General features: G+C 35.4%; 1 protein-coding gene across 8 annotated transcripts in view; it reads right to left on the bottom strand.

Annotated features, from left to right (window-relative positions):
- GPC5 (glypican 5) overlaps positions 1–17,388 on the bottom strand; it is a 588,801-nt gene that overhangs the window by 539,929 nt on the left and 31,484 nt on the right. Inside the window, exon 1 of one of the 8 annotated variants that reach the window (XM_054271920.1) lies at positions 9,778–9,863. The exons of the other annotated variants lie outside the window; for them this stretch is intronic. The gene's annotated coding sequence lies outside the window, so the exon portion shown is untranslated. Of the gene's footprint in view, positions 1–9,777; positions 9,864–17,388 lie in introns of those variants that run through there. 8 annotated transcript variants of the gene reach the window in all.

The raw sequence follows: 17,388 nt of genomic DNA, 5'->3' as shown, positions 1-17,388 counted from the left end.
ACAAAAACTGATGCCCTTTAGCTTCACTGGGGCCTGAGGTCAGCAAGAATGTGATATAAAAATATTATGGTTATTCATCACCAACAAGTAAATCTATGAGCTTGTAGCAAACTCTGTGAATAGGATTTGTATTGCAGTCTAATCCATTATTTTTTACAAAGCAGTAAATTGAAAGCTTTTGTCTTCATGGACTTTTGAAGTGTACCTTCTGTAACATAAAAAAATAAATACTGTGTAATCACACGTTGCATACTGAACAATAAAAAGTGAGTAGTGTCACTAAACAATATATGGATCTGACTGAATATAACAAGCATTATCATCAAAATCTTTTAGAAGTATATATGTGAAAGCCTGCAAGGAACTGAAATTCTTTAGAGATCCTTGTAATAGAGACATGACTTTTACACTTAGCTTTAGGCAATGAACTGCAGATCAGTCTGAGCAACAGAAGAGGAAAATTGTAGCTTATTCTCATTATAAGATATTTTTACATCAGTTTGCTTGGTAATAAATTTTTTTTTTGTTTCTAGATGCATTTTCAATATTTGGAAAATAAAGGAAATGTGAAGGGAAAAAAAAGGCAGGAAAAAGAGTGTGAGGGATGTTGTTTTCTATGGTACAGTTGTCTGTGGAAACTAAAAAGTTGTTACTTACTAAAAGGATGGCCATGAATACTAACTATTGCTCACAGTAGCCAAGTGGCCAGTCCTGAAACAGATCACTTTTTAAATGAGTTTACGTATTTGACTTTATGATAGAAAATGAATATGGGAATTAGTTTATGTAAATCTCCTTTATGTTTTTACAGGGCTACCAAAAATAATTCAGAACATAATATGTTCCCCTACTTTCTGAGTCTGCCTAACTTTGTGAGTGCCTATTCATGCAGCATCCTCTTTGCTCTGGAAGGTCTTTTGCCATTTAATTACAAACCAGTGCATTTGCTTATTTCTGAGAGGTTTACACTTTTCTCCTGCTTAGAATGGCACTTCAATACTTCTTTAGACAGACGGGCATCCAAATCCCACCTAAAAGCCCTAAGGAAGCCCCAGAAACTTGCATCATCTGCAGTAGGTACCTGCAGGGTAACAGGTATTACCTAAATTTTCTATACTAATTTTGATACCAGAAATAGGTGTCAGCTCCTCGACAAACCAAAGGAAAATTATCTTTCTGAAACTGGAAAAGACAGACTGTTTTTTCAGATGAAGAAAGAATCTAATGTATGCAGATTTAACTGTTTTCTCAAGAAGCAAATAGAACATCTTGCACACATCTGAATCAATTCACTCATAACAATCACAAAAAAATCAGGGAAATATCTTAAAAATTTTGCTTTTTGTCAAAGTTTAGCAAAACAGCCTGTTTATAATGAAGATTAAAAACTCCATGACAAACTAATGCTATCCCAAGGTAATCACTTAAACTAATAAAAAAGATCACTATATAAACAAATACTACTACTATACTATTATTATTTTTAATTAAACAAATTTTAAATTCATGCTTGAAAATATAATATTCATAATTTCTCCTAAGCCAAAAAAGGTATCGAAATTCAAATCAATGTACATGTTATCTTGAGCTTCAAGGAAATTTTAAAGATACAGCTTAATTTAAAATCACAGATTGAGAGAGGCTTTACAACCCAACCGAAGATCAAGCATTTGTACAGCCACTGAAAGTTCTGAGGATCAACATAATGAAGGACATTTAAACTAATTTCAGCTGTATGTTTCTACCAAATGAGGATTATATCTCTGTCTTTCAAATCTGTAACATTTTGCAACTTTGAGTTGAAGCCTTTCTTGTTTTCCTTATTTTTTTCAGCAATCACAATGTATAAAGCAATGAGGAGTAAAAACATAAAAAGATTCCTAAGGGATTTTTCCTTCATTTTAATCATCTGCTATATGCAGAGCTTTTGTTTTATTTGAATTTCCTAAAACTCCCCTCTCAAAAATTAGAAACCATCTGGAACAAAGAAGAAAAAGCTCAAGGGAAGGAAATGAGAGCACTAATATTTGTGCAATATTCAGTGCTCCTAACTCTCTTTGGATTTTTTTGAAAGTGGATCAAAGACCTTCCCAGATATTTTGTACAATAAATCTCTAACATCAAAGTACTATAAAATGTCACTATTTTCCTCTAGATGAAAAATCTCATTGGTTTCAAAGTTGGTTTTGGTTCTCAAGAATGAATTGTAGTCAGCTAAGTGTAACATGAAATAGCACAAATTCCCTTAATTACTTGATTTTTAATTAATTTGAAAAGTTTGTTCTTCTACACGCTAAATCCTTGTATTTTTCCTTTCATACTGCACTGAAAAATCTTAATTTATGACACAAATAAGACAACCAACACAAATTAAAAAATAACTTCGCTGGATAATTCTTGCCATGTGAGAGGCAGTCTCAGTATTATCATCCACATACATACGCTTCTTAATGCAAGTTGTTTTTCTAGACAACTTCATGAGCCAAGTCCTAAGCCAAAGTTTTACTGTCATTACTGCTCATGGGAGTCACTGATCTGATAAATTACTATTTACCTCCTTATGTGAAGCCTAAATAACATGACCACAGTTTTCTGAATAGCACTGACTTTTCACAACAATGTCATGCATTTGGTTGAAAGCATAAAGACAAAACCCTTTACTAGTGTCCTTATCTACTACTTTATTTGAAGATCTGCTAGTGATGGACTTTGGTAAAAATGAACAGAAGAGCCACACAGCAACATGAGAGGTGATAATTTTTCATTCTTCAAGTTATCTGCTGAAAAGGTAACCATATGCTATTGCTACAGTCTTTATCAAGATGATAACATGAGGTTGCAGCTTCCTGAACTGTGATTTTTTGATAGCTTTCATGATTTCTTAACCTTTCAACTCTAATCCTAACTGACTCCAAAGAGTAAGATTTAAATTCTGGCAGAGCAAATCTGCTTGAACGAAGATGCTCAAAAGCAAGCAATCTGTTACACTGTAACTGATGCTTCAAAAATTTACAATTTACAAAAATGACCTCAGCTCCAAAATGACAATCTTTACCTAAAAAACAGAACGTGACCTATTGAAAACTGTGGTTTCTTTGACCTCATATCATAAAAATCTAGAAATTACAAGCAACTTCCATAAGATGCAAATATCAGTACTAGTTAGTGTACATTCAATTTATTTTTTTTAATCTAGATATACAGTCATGCATCACTGAAAGGTTAGGGCTGAAAGGGACCTTAAAGATCATCTAGTTCCATACTCCCAACCATATGCAGGGATGCCATTCACTAGATCAAGTCATTCAGGGCCACATCCAGCCTGGCCCTGAACACTTTCAGAGGTGGAGTATCCACAATTTCTCTGGGGAACCTGATCCAGTGCTACATCACCCTCTAAGTAAAGATTTTTTTCCTAAATCTAATTTAAAACTGCTTTCTTTTAATTTAAAACCATTGCCCCTTGTCCTGTCCATTGCATTCAACATACCTCAAGTCTGAATTAAGAGAAATCATGAGCTGAATACCACTTAAGTGCACAATGGTCAAATTTCACATCTACTGCATACTTCTATTGTGCTGTTCAGATTTTCCCTCTTCACACCCTAACACAGAATCTTTCCAAAGTCCTTAAAAGAGGTGATAATTTACATCATATATAATAACAGATCTTGAAAATGTATTTAAATGCCAACCTCTGCCTTTATTTTATTTCAGTTGGATTTGATCCTGTCACGTGGAATGGAAAATGGCTCTCTAACAAAGCAGCCCAAAAGGTTATGGTCAGTTCTCCAAAGCAATAAGTAGCAACAGAAGCTGTTTTAGGAGTGAATCCCATGTGAGACTGTCAGGTGTGACATGAGCCTGTAAGGCCCCTTCTGAAGGCACAGCTAATGGTCAGGCAGGGTACTGTAGAAGCCCCTAAAATGGCACCTTCTGTATTTTGCTAGCAAATCAGATGTACTATCTGCTAAATCTTCTGACTCTCAGTGTCTTTATACATACTGCTGGATGTGTAAAACCATGGTTCTCCTCTCTGTGGCAAACATACAATTATCTTTCAACCACAGCAGATCAAAGTTACTCATACAGCTACTTACAATGATCTTCTGACAGCTTCTTCTCCCTCTGATAACTCTGCTTCTGAGTATTTTAAAGCAAGAAGAGTGTAAGAAGTAGTATTTGATTACAGGAGAAAAACAGTCTTCTATCTTGACCATTAGCAAGGAGAATGGTATCCCTTGCAGCTCCATAACATGAACTATTGTAGCAACGTGCTGTAAACTTTTTTTTCTCCATTATGATACCTCTGGATCTTGATAACTTAGTGTTGTGTACCACACTTTACCACTAGACTAATTTTAGTTGAACAGAGGTGGATGCTTAGGTTTTCATCAAGAACCACCTTCATATCAGGAATTTAAATAAGCTCTGTCTCAAGCAAAAAATACACAAACTGTGTCCACCCTTGATGGCAATTAGCTGCACATTGTTGTCATCATATTGCAAGAGTTCTATTGTCATTATATTGCAATAGGAGTTCCCTATTGCTGGAGTTTTGTACCTCCTTGATGTTTCTTGTAGGCAACTGCTCTGTGACTCTTCCTTGTCCTCACAGCAGCCAACTGACTCCAGTTCCCCTCAACCAGCCAATCCACTCTTTTATAACACTCTTCTCATTGGCTACAGCTTCGGCCTGTTGAAGTCAGGCTTGCTCCTAATCTTTAATAATTAACCCAGCTGCAACTCTTTAGGGGATAAGATTACTTTCTATACTACCTTTATTTACTTATATTCTATCCTCCTACAGCACATGACGAGTTTTTCATCTCACTGAGTTTATTAAAGTTTTTTTAAATAAAATTGTTTTAATTTAAATATATTCTACACATTCACTTTACAAGAAATAAAGAGATAAATGCAGAAGAAAATTCACTCCTTTCCTAAACAGGTTAAATGGACTGACCACTGCAAAGTTCTGATGATTCTGTAGGTCACAGACGAGCCTTTCATGTACATACATGAAAACTGTGAGAGACATTAAAATTCATCTGCCCTGATTTAAAATTTTTGCACCTGAACTAAGCCTACTAGTCTATACTTGTAGAATATGGAGAACTTGGTTGTCTAAGCACCATTCATCTGCTCCTAAAGTATGAATTTGTTGCTCTGTAAGCGTGTCTTTCTCTCCACTGACTTTAAATGTTAGCTGAGCAGCTAGCTCAGATACAGACCTCTAAAGTTTTGACACCTAAATTTGGACAAAGTTCAAATTCCCCAAAAAATGCAAATTAACCCAGACCCTTTGAGAGAGGTTAACCTCCCTGTGAGAGCAATGCCAAATGGGTTTACAATCACAAGTCGAGGAGGAGTATTGAGAGCTGTTAAGAAAATTGATAGGAAAAGGAAAATTCTTTACAGAAATAGCAATTGAGAAAGATATTTTATTCTGTAATGACAAGAAAGTATTCAATTTTATTAAACAAACAAAACAACATAGTGTTCATCCAAGGCTATTACAAATTACCACTGGAAGAAATAATTTGGATCTTCCAAAAATATTTGATTCTGCTGAATTTCTGAAAGATCCAAAAACATATGTATTGTAATAATTGTTTTTAAAAAAGATAAAGAGCTCATAAATACTATGTATGCTAACTGGATACTGTTTCACTAATCTGATATTGATTACAGGCAAAATAATGCTTTCCTGGGAAATCAAAATGTTCATAAGTAAGAGTAAAATCACAATTAGTTCCAAGAAGTGTGACTTTGTATTGAAATCACTGCAACAACTTTGTGAAAGATAGGTCTTCCTGGCAAGATTGCTACTTTATAATGAGATCACAAGATATTTCAGTTCACAGAAGTAAACAAGATGAGAACTTAAAGCTTGTGAATTAATAATTAAGACAAGAACAAGCACTTGAAGTGAAAATGAAGCAAATACCCCTCTTGGAACACTAAAATTAACCAGATTCTCTAAGATCCTGTGCTGTGACTAACTGCATTTAATGAACAAAAGAGAAATTCTTTGCTGATACAATTTGCAGATAACATAAAATTGGAAAGAATACAAATAATGGTGCAGTAAAACCAATGATACAGCTAAATCTGGATCTTTCTGTAATATGCAGACATTTGGACAGAGATGAAACATAGCTGCCAAATGCAGAGTTCAAAGGAATATAAGACAGGTAATGCAATATCTTTAAATAATCTGATACTGAGGGACCTAGAAATGTTGGCATACAGAGAGCTGAGTTCAAATTGCTTTTATGACAGCGCATTTATAACTCAGTTCTTGGGATCATACTGTGTCAGAATTGATGCACCCATACATAAACCCAGTGCAACCAGTATTAAAATCCTGTGCCATCTTTTTGAGAAGAATGCAGAAAAGTTAGAAACAATTCAGAAAACAACAACAACAACATGAAATCAGCTCTATAATCTACACTTTACAGCAAGAGACTTAAGAAGGTCAGCCCAAATGAAGAAGTCAGGTCAATAAATGACATGATAATGAGTAATACATTACCATAGGGTTTTCCATATTTTTACAGCTTTGGCTGCACATGAATAGTGACTGCTATGCCTCCTGAAATCCTCAGATACAAGGGTCAAGGACATTTGCACTAAGTTGTCACGGTAACTCATTACACACTAAGCACACTCATTAGCAGTGCAGTGACAACAGTTTATTTCTTCATGCACATACACACGCCAAATGAATGCCAAACCCATGAAAATGGTGGTAAAAGTATAGAATCTTCAAAAGGCAAAAGCATGGCTGGGAAATATCTTACCCCAACCTGCATGGGGTAAGAGATGTCTGACAGTAAGTGGCTGAAAACAAGACAGAGTGAATGAAAGCTCAAACTAGGCTACATAGTAAGAGAAATAAGATACACCTGTTCTGGGACAAGAGGACACTAATTACTGATGTAATGTACCTTAAAAATACCACAAATCCTTTAGTATAAAAGGATTTACTTAAACATACTACAAATCCTTTATAATTAGAATCTTTTCATTCAAGACTGGAAATCTCCTTTTAAGATATGGTTAAGTCAAAAAAACCCATGCCAACATGAAAATTCCTAGGTGAAATTTGATGCCAAGTATATTGAAGTTATTAACATTAGATTACCACTGGCTTTTAAAAGCTCCCTGTATACAGTCTTTAGATTACTAGATCCTTTAGCAATATCAAAATACTTCCAAAATCTTTTACATCTATCTGAATGCTTGTACACTGTTCAAAGAAATTCTATCACAATGCTCTCAAAAACAGATAGATGACTGCCTGTATTTCATATTTTTTATGCTTCTTGTTTTCAGCTTTAATTTGGCATGAAATTGCAATCAAAATTCAGAATTTCCTAAAAACTATATGAATGAAGCCACAACATGAACTGAAACTCCAGGTCATTCCAGGTTCCTTCCAGGTCAAGACTTTGTGGTGGATAAGCCAAAATGTTACCTATTCCAGCCAGTCCCTGGGGCCAGGTCGCCCTTCATTGGCACCCACATTTTCTTCCCAGGCCTGACACAAGTGCAGCAGCACCAGCAGAGTCTGGCAGGTGGCAGGAGGAGGCACCAGGAGGAGTCAACAGGAGGCAGCAGGAGGAGGTGCTGACCCCACACAAGTTGGCACCTCTCATCTGCCACTTGAACTCCCCTGTAAACTCCACATTCCCAGGAGTGTTTGCTGCCATCCTTTCCCTTTGTCCCCCAGAGGGCACAGTCACCTGCATAGGTCACCACCTGGGAGGAGGGTCTGTTGCCATTTTCCCTGCCTCCCCACAGACAGCTGTCCCTGATGGATGTCATCTTGCAAAGGGTATTTCCACCATTCTGGGTGTCTCTCTGTCCTTGGGCAGATTGTGAGATTTGGGAATTTTGTATCTAGGCATTATTTACTGTTATTTTCTCCTATTGCAGTTTCACTTGTTAGCAAGTTATTATTTGTTCGCCTGTATCTACTTGTATTTATTTCTCCTTATTAGTGGAAAGGGATTGGTAAAACAGAGGGAAAACTCAGTTTTAAGTGCTGCCCTTTAAATTGTTTTAAACAAAGACAGAGAGTAATTATTCTTTGCAAGAAGACCATAGGACAGGGAAAAAACAAATGCCACCAAAACAAACAGAAAAAAATCCAAACAACCAAACAAAAAACACCACAACAAGCAAAGTGTGACTAAATAACTTCTGAAGTAATCTCTTAGAAGTTGCATTTAATATTGATAACTCATGAGAGATTTTATGTGCATATAAGAATAAACATGTTTTGATGATATATATACAAATAGGTAACCTCAAACATCAATTCCAGAAATTTAACTAATACAAGGAATAACATATATCCTTTACTGGCTTCATCCAAATTTTGATACTAATCACAAAGCTGACAAGTAAATTGGGGGTTCAAGGCTAAGAAGTGAAACATATAATTCAGGTACCTGACAGTCTCTCCTGACAAGTTCCATGTTTTCTCTGCGGTGTTTAACAGTGGCAGAAACCCCTGCTTCAACCATTGTCAAAGATATACAGAAATGAAACAACAGATCAGTTGGGTAGAGATTACTTTGTGCAGACGACAGTAAAACATCAGTTTCAGTATCTCAAGTACAAAGAAAACAAGCAAGACATTTTAATCATCACTCAGTTTCTGCATGTAGTATTGACAATCATTTAAGAACTAGGTCACAGTATCCGATTAAACTGATTTTATTCATACTTTTTTCCTTCAAATCTCCTTTTAAGTTAAAAAAATGCAACATTATTTTCTTTTTTTAATCATTGGCAAAACTTTGTCTGCTTTATGAGCAGACTTGAGTTCCTTTGACAGCATGAATGTATCTCATTTCAACAATCTTTATGAAAACCTCCTTGCCACTTTTGTAAACTGTGATAATTAAGATCAATTTATGAGTATAAATATAGCTTTATGAACTTCATCCTGTTTGGTTACCTTTATTCTAGTTGGCTAGACTGTATTTGCTGAGTATATTCAATATTACTTGTGAATGATACTGAAATATCAACAAGTGAGTTCTGATAAAGTATTGGTATGCTACAATTATGCAATATTTATATATCAACAACTATTACACAGGACAATTATAAAGAAGCTAATAAACAGAAAAACCACATTATCGAAACCTTGCAGGCTATAAAAGTACCTAATTGTTCTTAAGAAGACCTGAAGTATATGTTCTTGCTATTATGTACCTGGAGAATCTATTAACATTCCCTTATGTGAGTGCAAATACTTTCAGTTCCATCCGTTTCTTTATTTTCATTCAGAGGTCACATCCTTTAGCTGCAAATAAAATGTGTAACTTTATCCTACCTGAGTCATGTCCAGTGCTTCAGCTAACTTCAATGGAGAAGAGAATATTCACAAAAGAAAACATTACAAATCCTATATATGCTAAAGTTCAGAAAACTACTTGCTTTCTTTTTATACACACTGTAGAGGTGGGCATAAAAGGATTTCTCATGATTCTCCTTCCTCATTCTAAAACCGAAGGACTTGTCATGACTCTTTTTCGTCATTCTCAGCGCCATGCAAGTTTTTTATTTTTCCATCTCTTTGGCACAATCTGCAGGGTAAATTTACCATTACACAGATCCTAGCCTCTTAAGAGCCTCTAGAATCACCTAAGTCATCATTCTGTACTGATAAATAATTAGATCATTATAAACAGTTTAATATTTAAATATATGTTAACTGAATAAACAGAATATACCAGGCTTCCAAGAACTTACCAGAAAAAACAAGCTGATTGTTCCCTTACTTTTCTCGGCCACAACTGGTTCTTCACTTCTGAAGCAGATATAAAGTAGTGCCATTGCTAATGAACTACCTTTTTGTTAGGATTAAACTTAAGACTTAATCACTTTAATGGTAGGATTCCACTGAAACTACTGAAACTTGGAGCTATGGTTTATCATATACTATTCCCCTAATCTTTCCTGAACAATGTCAGGCTCACCTTTGGATTGAGGATTGCTTTAAAAGCCTTTATGAAATACAAAGCGTGACTTCCATACTTCAGCAGTGATTCCTTCAAACAATAATGAACTGCTCTGCAAGCAGTTTGCTATTAAATGGCTTTGTGAAACCTTCACATTTGCTCAGCACATTCTTTTACAAAGTCTAGGAGACTTATTCAATTGACCAACGTGTTGCTTGGTAGCAGCTTGATCATTTGATTCTTAGTGGGAAGATTAAAACTAGAGCATTTCATCATTGTACTCAATTTCTACCACAGTGAGTCAAGAAAGCAAAGGCAAAAAAGGTCTTTTACCTAATCTTAAATTCGCATTAACACAATTCCTAATCAGATGAAGCTTCTGATAAAAATCCCACATAAAAGCTCTTTGCTTTAGATATCACAGGCAAAAAGAAAGCTCACTTCAGCACAATATTAAAACACAGCTTCAAATCTTTTTTGGTTTAAAAAAAAACACAAAAAAACCCCAAAACCCAACAATTCCCAAATGCCAACATTAGTAGATAAACTTTCCAAGAATTCTAATTATTATGCGCTTACAATAGCACTTATTAAAAGCAGACTATGAACAGATTGATCAAAGAGGCAAAAACATAATTTTGAGAACTTCAAGACTACAGATATCTGTGACACTTAAGGTTCATCTGCACTAATGAATTAAACATGGCTGTGTATTTTGTCATGGAAGACAATTTGTGTGGAATCCACATCCACTCTGAACCACCATGCTGGCTTCTGGCAGTAGGTGTTCTTGAACCATAACTACTCCAGAAGTCTACACAGGAATTTTCTGATATTGTGCTGGGTGACTAACAAGCAATAGTGTTCTGACATAATTTGCAATCATAGGAATGGTCAATTCTAGAACACAGGCATTTGCCTGGATACTCTACTACTGATTAATCAATAAAAACACAGCTTGTATTTTCATAGACCTAGTTCTTAGCTGGAGCTTGACCCTTCCATAGGAGAATAGTGACAAGTGGAAAGCCATTAATAAACATACAGTGCTGATGAATGCAGAGAAAATGCTTTAGCATCTTTAACTTAGACCAGAAAATATCTGAAAGTTAGGTCCTGACTTTGGAAAGGTGATTCACAGGAATGGCAGTAAGTGACTTAAGCCTCACACAAATGGGGCTAGGTGTAAACCTCTGTACAATGATCTATTAAATACTGACTTAATCTTTTCGTAAGGCTGGCTAGATAAGTTCTGCTACTGTTCAACCTGCAAGTTATGTTCTGTAAATGCTGGAAAATGCTGAACAAAAAATTATTTTGGAGTTCCAATCTTCTGTGGAACTTCTGTGCCTTAGTATGTCTATTTGCCACAGCTATTTCCTGCTTAACTCTCCATTACCAAAAATCTGATTCTGAAATTTGGAATAAAAGTTATTAAGTCCTAAAATGTCACTAGTAGTGGCTGTAGCAGTGTACAAAACCACCGTCTTTCTCAGGGAAGAAGCACTGCAGCATTAGTTCCCCGTGTTCTAGAAAGTAAGAAATTTAGGTATTCAAATTCTTAGATTTTAATTTTCAAGGAAAATCATAGTTCTTAATGTATAAAGACATAAAAATTTGTCAGCTGTGGTGACTTGATCATTTTTATTTTGAAGACAGTGCATTATAGTTTCTAATTTTCATTTCAGAGAAATACACAGCTCAAAACGTAGGGATAACCTTAAATAAAATAAAAAAATATATCAAAGGAAAACAGGTCTTTACTGACCATTACGAGAAAAAAGTACATGTGTACTCTTACCCAAGAAAATTATTCATAGTACATACACAGGATATAGTCAGTAGGATGAAACAGAATTCCTTTAGTGAATAATACATAGGGAAATAAGGACGAATATATCAAAGCACGAGATTAGCAATCCAAATGGATTCTAATGTGCCATTTTAGCTTTTCTTTCCATTAATAAGCAGGTACTGACCTGGGACATAAAAAAAAGAAGTTATGCTTTGACAGATTTTTTTACCAGAGAGAATTTTGTTAGTTCACAATAATTTCTAGCTTAACAGTTATGAGCATCTACAACACTGCAAATCAGAATAAAAATGCAAGAGAATATATCATTCAACATAGCAAACCTTTGAATGTTTTTAAGTGTACTTCAAAGCACACCTGTTAAAAATATATTAATATAGGATGTTCTTTGTAAACATGCCACACAATGCTTGCAAATCAAAAAAATCTTTTTAACATGATCTATCACTGCCATGTTCTGGTTTTAAAATCTTTAGCAAAACACACAAAGTGTAAATTTTGGTAAGTGTACACAGGATTGACTTCCATGTGATTTCATGAAGTGATTTCTTGGTGAGTACAGCAAATTTAAAGAAAAGAAATTTAATTCTAAATTTCTAAAATTTAGAATTAAATTTCCTTCAAAATTACATAAATTTTCATCCTTCAAAAACTACATAAATTTTAAATCATAAATATCTACCTTATTACCTCCTGTTTTAAACATAGCTCAATCTTAAATTACACTGAACTTTCCCAATTAGCATATAGCAAACATAATCACACTTGAACAGAAAGAAAATGAAATTTGCTTTTCAGCATAATTCTCACAAGTGTGAAACTTACAGAAAAATATTAATAGTTCCTCCCAGAGTAACAGAAATGGCAACTTGACTTCACTTAATTTTGTAATAGAATAGCATGGCTGTTTCCTTTCTTTTTCTAACGTAACTGAAGGAGCTGTGGACAATCTAGCGTACTAAAAAAGTGAACATTTCTGTCTTTCTTTCCTTTTTTGCGCATTTGGGGATAAAATGTTTTTCCATCCTAAGACACTCATACAAAGACGTTGGTGGAGAGGCCCTTGACTTTATGATCTGGAAAGTGCTTTTTTTACAGAGGGAAAAAAACCCAAACCTTTGTTTTAATGCTCCCCTCTCTGGTGGTGTAGATTATTATTCTATTCACCCTCTCTGGTGAAGAGAACAATCAGACTCTGCTGCTTTGCAAAGGGAAGAATTTTATGAGCTTTAAAGGATATTGCTTAGATCACCAAGATGTGCAACGTCAATATCTGCCACGTGATCCTTCCCATAAAGCTCTGCTGACAAAACTGAGCTGTCACCTTAAAATAAATAATCCTTTCCAAGTAACAAACTAATGGGGTTCTTCACTTATTATGCTCTGTTTTGCAATAAAAATATATAACAAAAATGCAGACAATATGTTCTTACATGAACTCTTCATACAATTATATAAAACTTTACAACAATTCAAGAACGTATATTCTTCTATTTATTGGAAAAAACCCACAACTAAAAAAAATTAAAACCAACAAAAAGAAACAAACCAAAATCCAAGCATCTAGGGAAGAACTAACATATTAAATTTAGAAGCATGGTGCTATATGCTACTCAATGTAGTAGCACAGCATTAAGCATTTCTATGAAAATATCCAGGATTCTCTTTACACTTTGATGTGAAGTGTATGTTCCTTGAAAGTGTTCTGCATTGCACTGATAAATCCCTAAACTGTTTGATGCAAGGCTGGCTGCATGAGCTGTCCTTAATGGATTCCCTTAGGGCATCTATAACCTATGCTCCCATATTAAAATAACAGATTAACTTCTTTTCAAACCAGAAGGTTGAAATCTATAAACAAAATGGTATTTTACACTCAGAAACATAGGATATTTTAAATTTCAATGGTTTCTCCATCTTTTATATTAACAGACTTTCAGTTGTAGATTTCTCAGAAAAATCATGGCACTTGAGTCAGCACAAAGGTATGGAAAACTGTTTCTCACATAGTATTTTATGCAGCTCTAGAATACATACTAGTACTTGATCACATTTTCATTGAGTAATAATAGCAGCCAGCTTTATGGAATAGGGGTATCCTGTAAGTCACTGGAAACTACTGCAGTGGATTTCCAACAGAAGACTAAGTGTGAACAGAGATATCAACAACAGTTTGCAGTTCTTGATTGATTTCCTTATGTATTTCCCTTCAAACTCTTCTTGATTAAAAGGAAAACAAGGTTCTCCTTTATTCTGATTCAACACCTGAAAATCCTCATATTTTTTATCAAATTTCATATTACTTACAGCTACAATCTGCCACCTTCACACCATCGTCATTTCTCTGCAATGTTTTCTGGAAAGCTACACTACTTCCCCCTCATCTTAAAAGCTATTTGGTCACACTGTCATGAGTTTCAGAAATCCTCAGTCTAGATTCATTCTCACAGCAACTAGAAAATATTGTAATAAATGCAACTTTTCACACTTCATTGAGCACATTTTTATTAACACACAGCACCAGTTCTATCTTCTGTTATATATAGGAACATGCATAGTATCATTTCTAATACCTATTAACCTACAAAAAAGATAGGAAAAACTTTGATGAATTTTGATGTAACAAGTCCCAGTTGCCACTCTTCTGTCAGCTTATCTTCAAGTACTGCTATCTTTGTGTAAACTGGACTATCATCTCAAGAAAAAATATTTCAAAAAATACAGGAATTTGAAAATGGTTTAATTAGTCCTCTGTGGAAACAACTGACATGATCCCCAAGCAAGAATATTTTGAGCTAACACATACTTGGTTTAATCATTATGGGCTGAACAGAACTGAAAACAGAAGTCTGCTGGGAAGATCTATCTTAAAGATCTATCTTAAAGGGAAGATGTCAGGTAAAGAGCTGGGATTTGTGTGTACGATAGCAAGAAAACTTTATCAACTGCCAACACTGTGCAAAGTCAACGAAATACATACAGACAGGATATATGTGTACTCAATTCTAAGTAAGACCTTCTTGCACATACATCCTGTACATATATATCCTGTGTAACATTTGATTATTCTTCCCTCCTGAATGGTTTTAATATTTATTAGCTAATCTCTGAAATTTCTGTTAACTGAGAAATTAACTGAATCTCCATGGCCAGCCAAACCACAGCCATTTTGAACATATGCATTATTTCAGAAGAAAGGAAAAGATACCAAATGCCAGGGAAACATTTTTTTTAGTTGTTAACTAGTGTTCATTAACCTTTGTAAAGGTTATGAATACTTCAAGAATTCTCTCCAGTCATGCAAAGGAAAACACATACATATGCAATTTAAGGTATTATCCTTACAAAACTTTTTTTGTGTGTGTGTGTTAATAGGACTCCTGGGGTACAAGCATTTAGGTTACTATAAATAATCTAAAAAATTTAGAATAAATTTTAAAAACTCACACAGAGGCATTAAAAAACCCCAAACAACTGTGTTACCAGAGATACCAATTAGCTTATGATCCAAATTGTTTCTAAATCATCTTGCATATGACAAACAAATACAGAATATCAAAAACTCCAGAAGGAAATGACCATGAGAATGTTTAAAAGGCAAGCATGACTCTGTTTATACAACATTCTCCTTAGAGATTTAACCTGTCAGAAGATAAAGGGATCTAGTAAGACTGCAATGAAAATAAAAGATCATATTTTCCCAAAGGAATTAGAATAGCTTTGTAAATTAATAAATAGAAGACATTAATATGCTCCTACAAAAGAAAGGCTTCTTAATTTACTATGATGTATGAATAAGTCTTTTATTCACACTGTTAAAAGGAAGATGAGCAATAGTTAAGGGCAAAGGCTACACTTTCAGTAAAACAGAGTGCAAATTAATGGGAATTAGATGAATATATCAGATGCAGATAGAATACATTCTTTGGAGAAAAACTTGTAATAGGGATCTATAAAAGTTTTGGCATTACCATGCAAGACCAATAGATACATAATTGTTCACAGAGACATCTTTCAGTCATTGAAAACATCAGAATTCAGCGTACTAAACTTGCAGAAGTAAATTATCAATAAATTGACTGCAAACATTAAGATGTGTGAGAAATAATGATTAAACACAGGATGCTTCCCTGATACAATCCTCCATGACATAAAAGTTTGTCTTACAGTATGGCCAGGCCAAGGGGTTTGGTCTACTGTCCTGCCCTACCTGTTTTGACCTGACAGGTGCTCTTTGCCACCATCCACCACACAGCCTGAACAGCATCTTATCCATTCTGTCATTCCTGTGCTCACCCTTTTGCCACTCTTGGGTCTCCTTGCCTCCAAGCAATCGCCTCTCACACAACCCATCTCTAGCTTTTCCCCTTTGGTGCCTGTTTTGCCACATTCTTACTCAAATTTAGAACATGTGATAACATTCCCAAGTAGTTGCAACTGGTATGTACTGCCAGCCTGGCAAGACTCTGCACCTCTAACCATCTCCTCCAATGCTCCCCTCCCACTGCCTGCAGCATTCAGCCATTTCACCCATAACACCTGCTTAACTACCTAGAAATCCAGCCATTGCTTATTTGCAGTTTCTCTCATGCACTGTCACTTGTCACGAACACCTATTTCTCATGTCATTTTGAGAAGTCTCTCACATCCTGTTTGATTGTTCCAGCCTCAGAAGAGGGAACAGTCATGTTCCCATAGCCCCAAGGGCCCATTTTACTTCCCTCCCTGGACTGAGCAAGGAAGGCCACTGTGTTTAACCTCACAAGTTACTTGATTACAATTGGGAGGAATCTGAGTGGAAGGACACTAAGTGACCCAAGCCTGCAGTGATCTGAGATTGCTTTGCCTACAGACTTGAGCCCACACACATACCACACGACTGGGCTTCTATCTACAAGTTGTTCAACTGCCTGTGCAGCCTCTCAGCAGGGCAGCCTCTCCCTGTACTCCGTATTTTGAAATTATTGGCTTCCAGCTTGATTTTTCCCTCATCTGCGTACTCCTCACACGAGAAGTAAAAACCCAACAGTGTTTCCTTACTTTCCAGCTAATACCTTTGCTGAAAATTCCAGGAATATGGAAACCAAAATTTATTTTATACACCAGAGGTGCCAGAATGTGTTATTACATATTTTCAGCCTAAGAAGTCTTGAAGATTCCCTGTGTTCTTCTCCTCACCTGATGTGGGACACAGAGGCCTTCCTCTTTCCTCACATACACTAAGAAAAAAAAGAATTGGGCCCCATTTTTCTGCTAATCCTTTTTCCAAGATGTTGGAAATGATAGGAAAAGTCCCAGGAAATTCTCCTCATCCTTCATCCTCTTGGCACTGGAAGAAGATGGCTGGATTGCAAGTGAGCTTTGTTTCTCATGTCAGGAAGGGACGATGGGAAATACTGCCCTCATTAGCTGTGAAAGGATTATCATCCTATCATTCCATCCTGTATTCATCCTGACTGCACAAGCTTACCACCAAGTCTTTCCCAAACCCCTAGATTCTCTGTGTTTTCAGGGGGCTTAATGCTTCCTAGTTATAGAAAAAAAAAGTTTATTTGACTTATGATAACTTTATTTGCTTTAACTTAGCTG

The sequence above is a fragment of the Melozone crissalis genome, unplaced genomic scaffold, assembly GCF_028551555.1.
Source record: "Melozone crissalis strain CALT ecotype California unplaced genomic scaffold, PUWL_Pcris_2 ptg000013l_1, whole genome shotgun sequence".
Taxonomy (NCBI): domain Eukaryota; kingdom Metazoa; phylum Chordata; class Aves; order Passeriformes; family Passerellidae; genus Melozone; species Melozone crissalis.
This window is presented reverse-complemented; position numbering and strand designations above follow the sequence as displayed.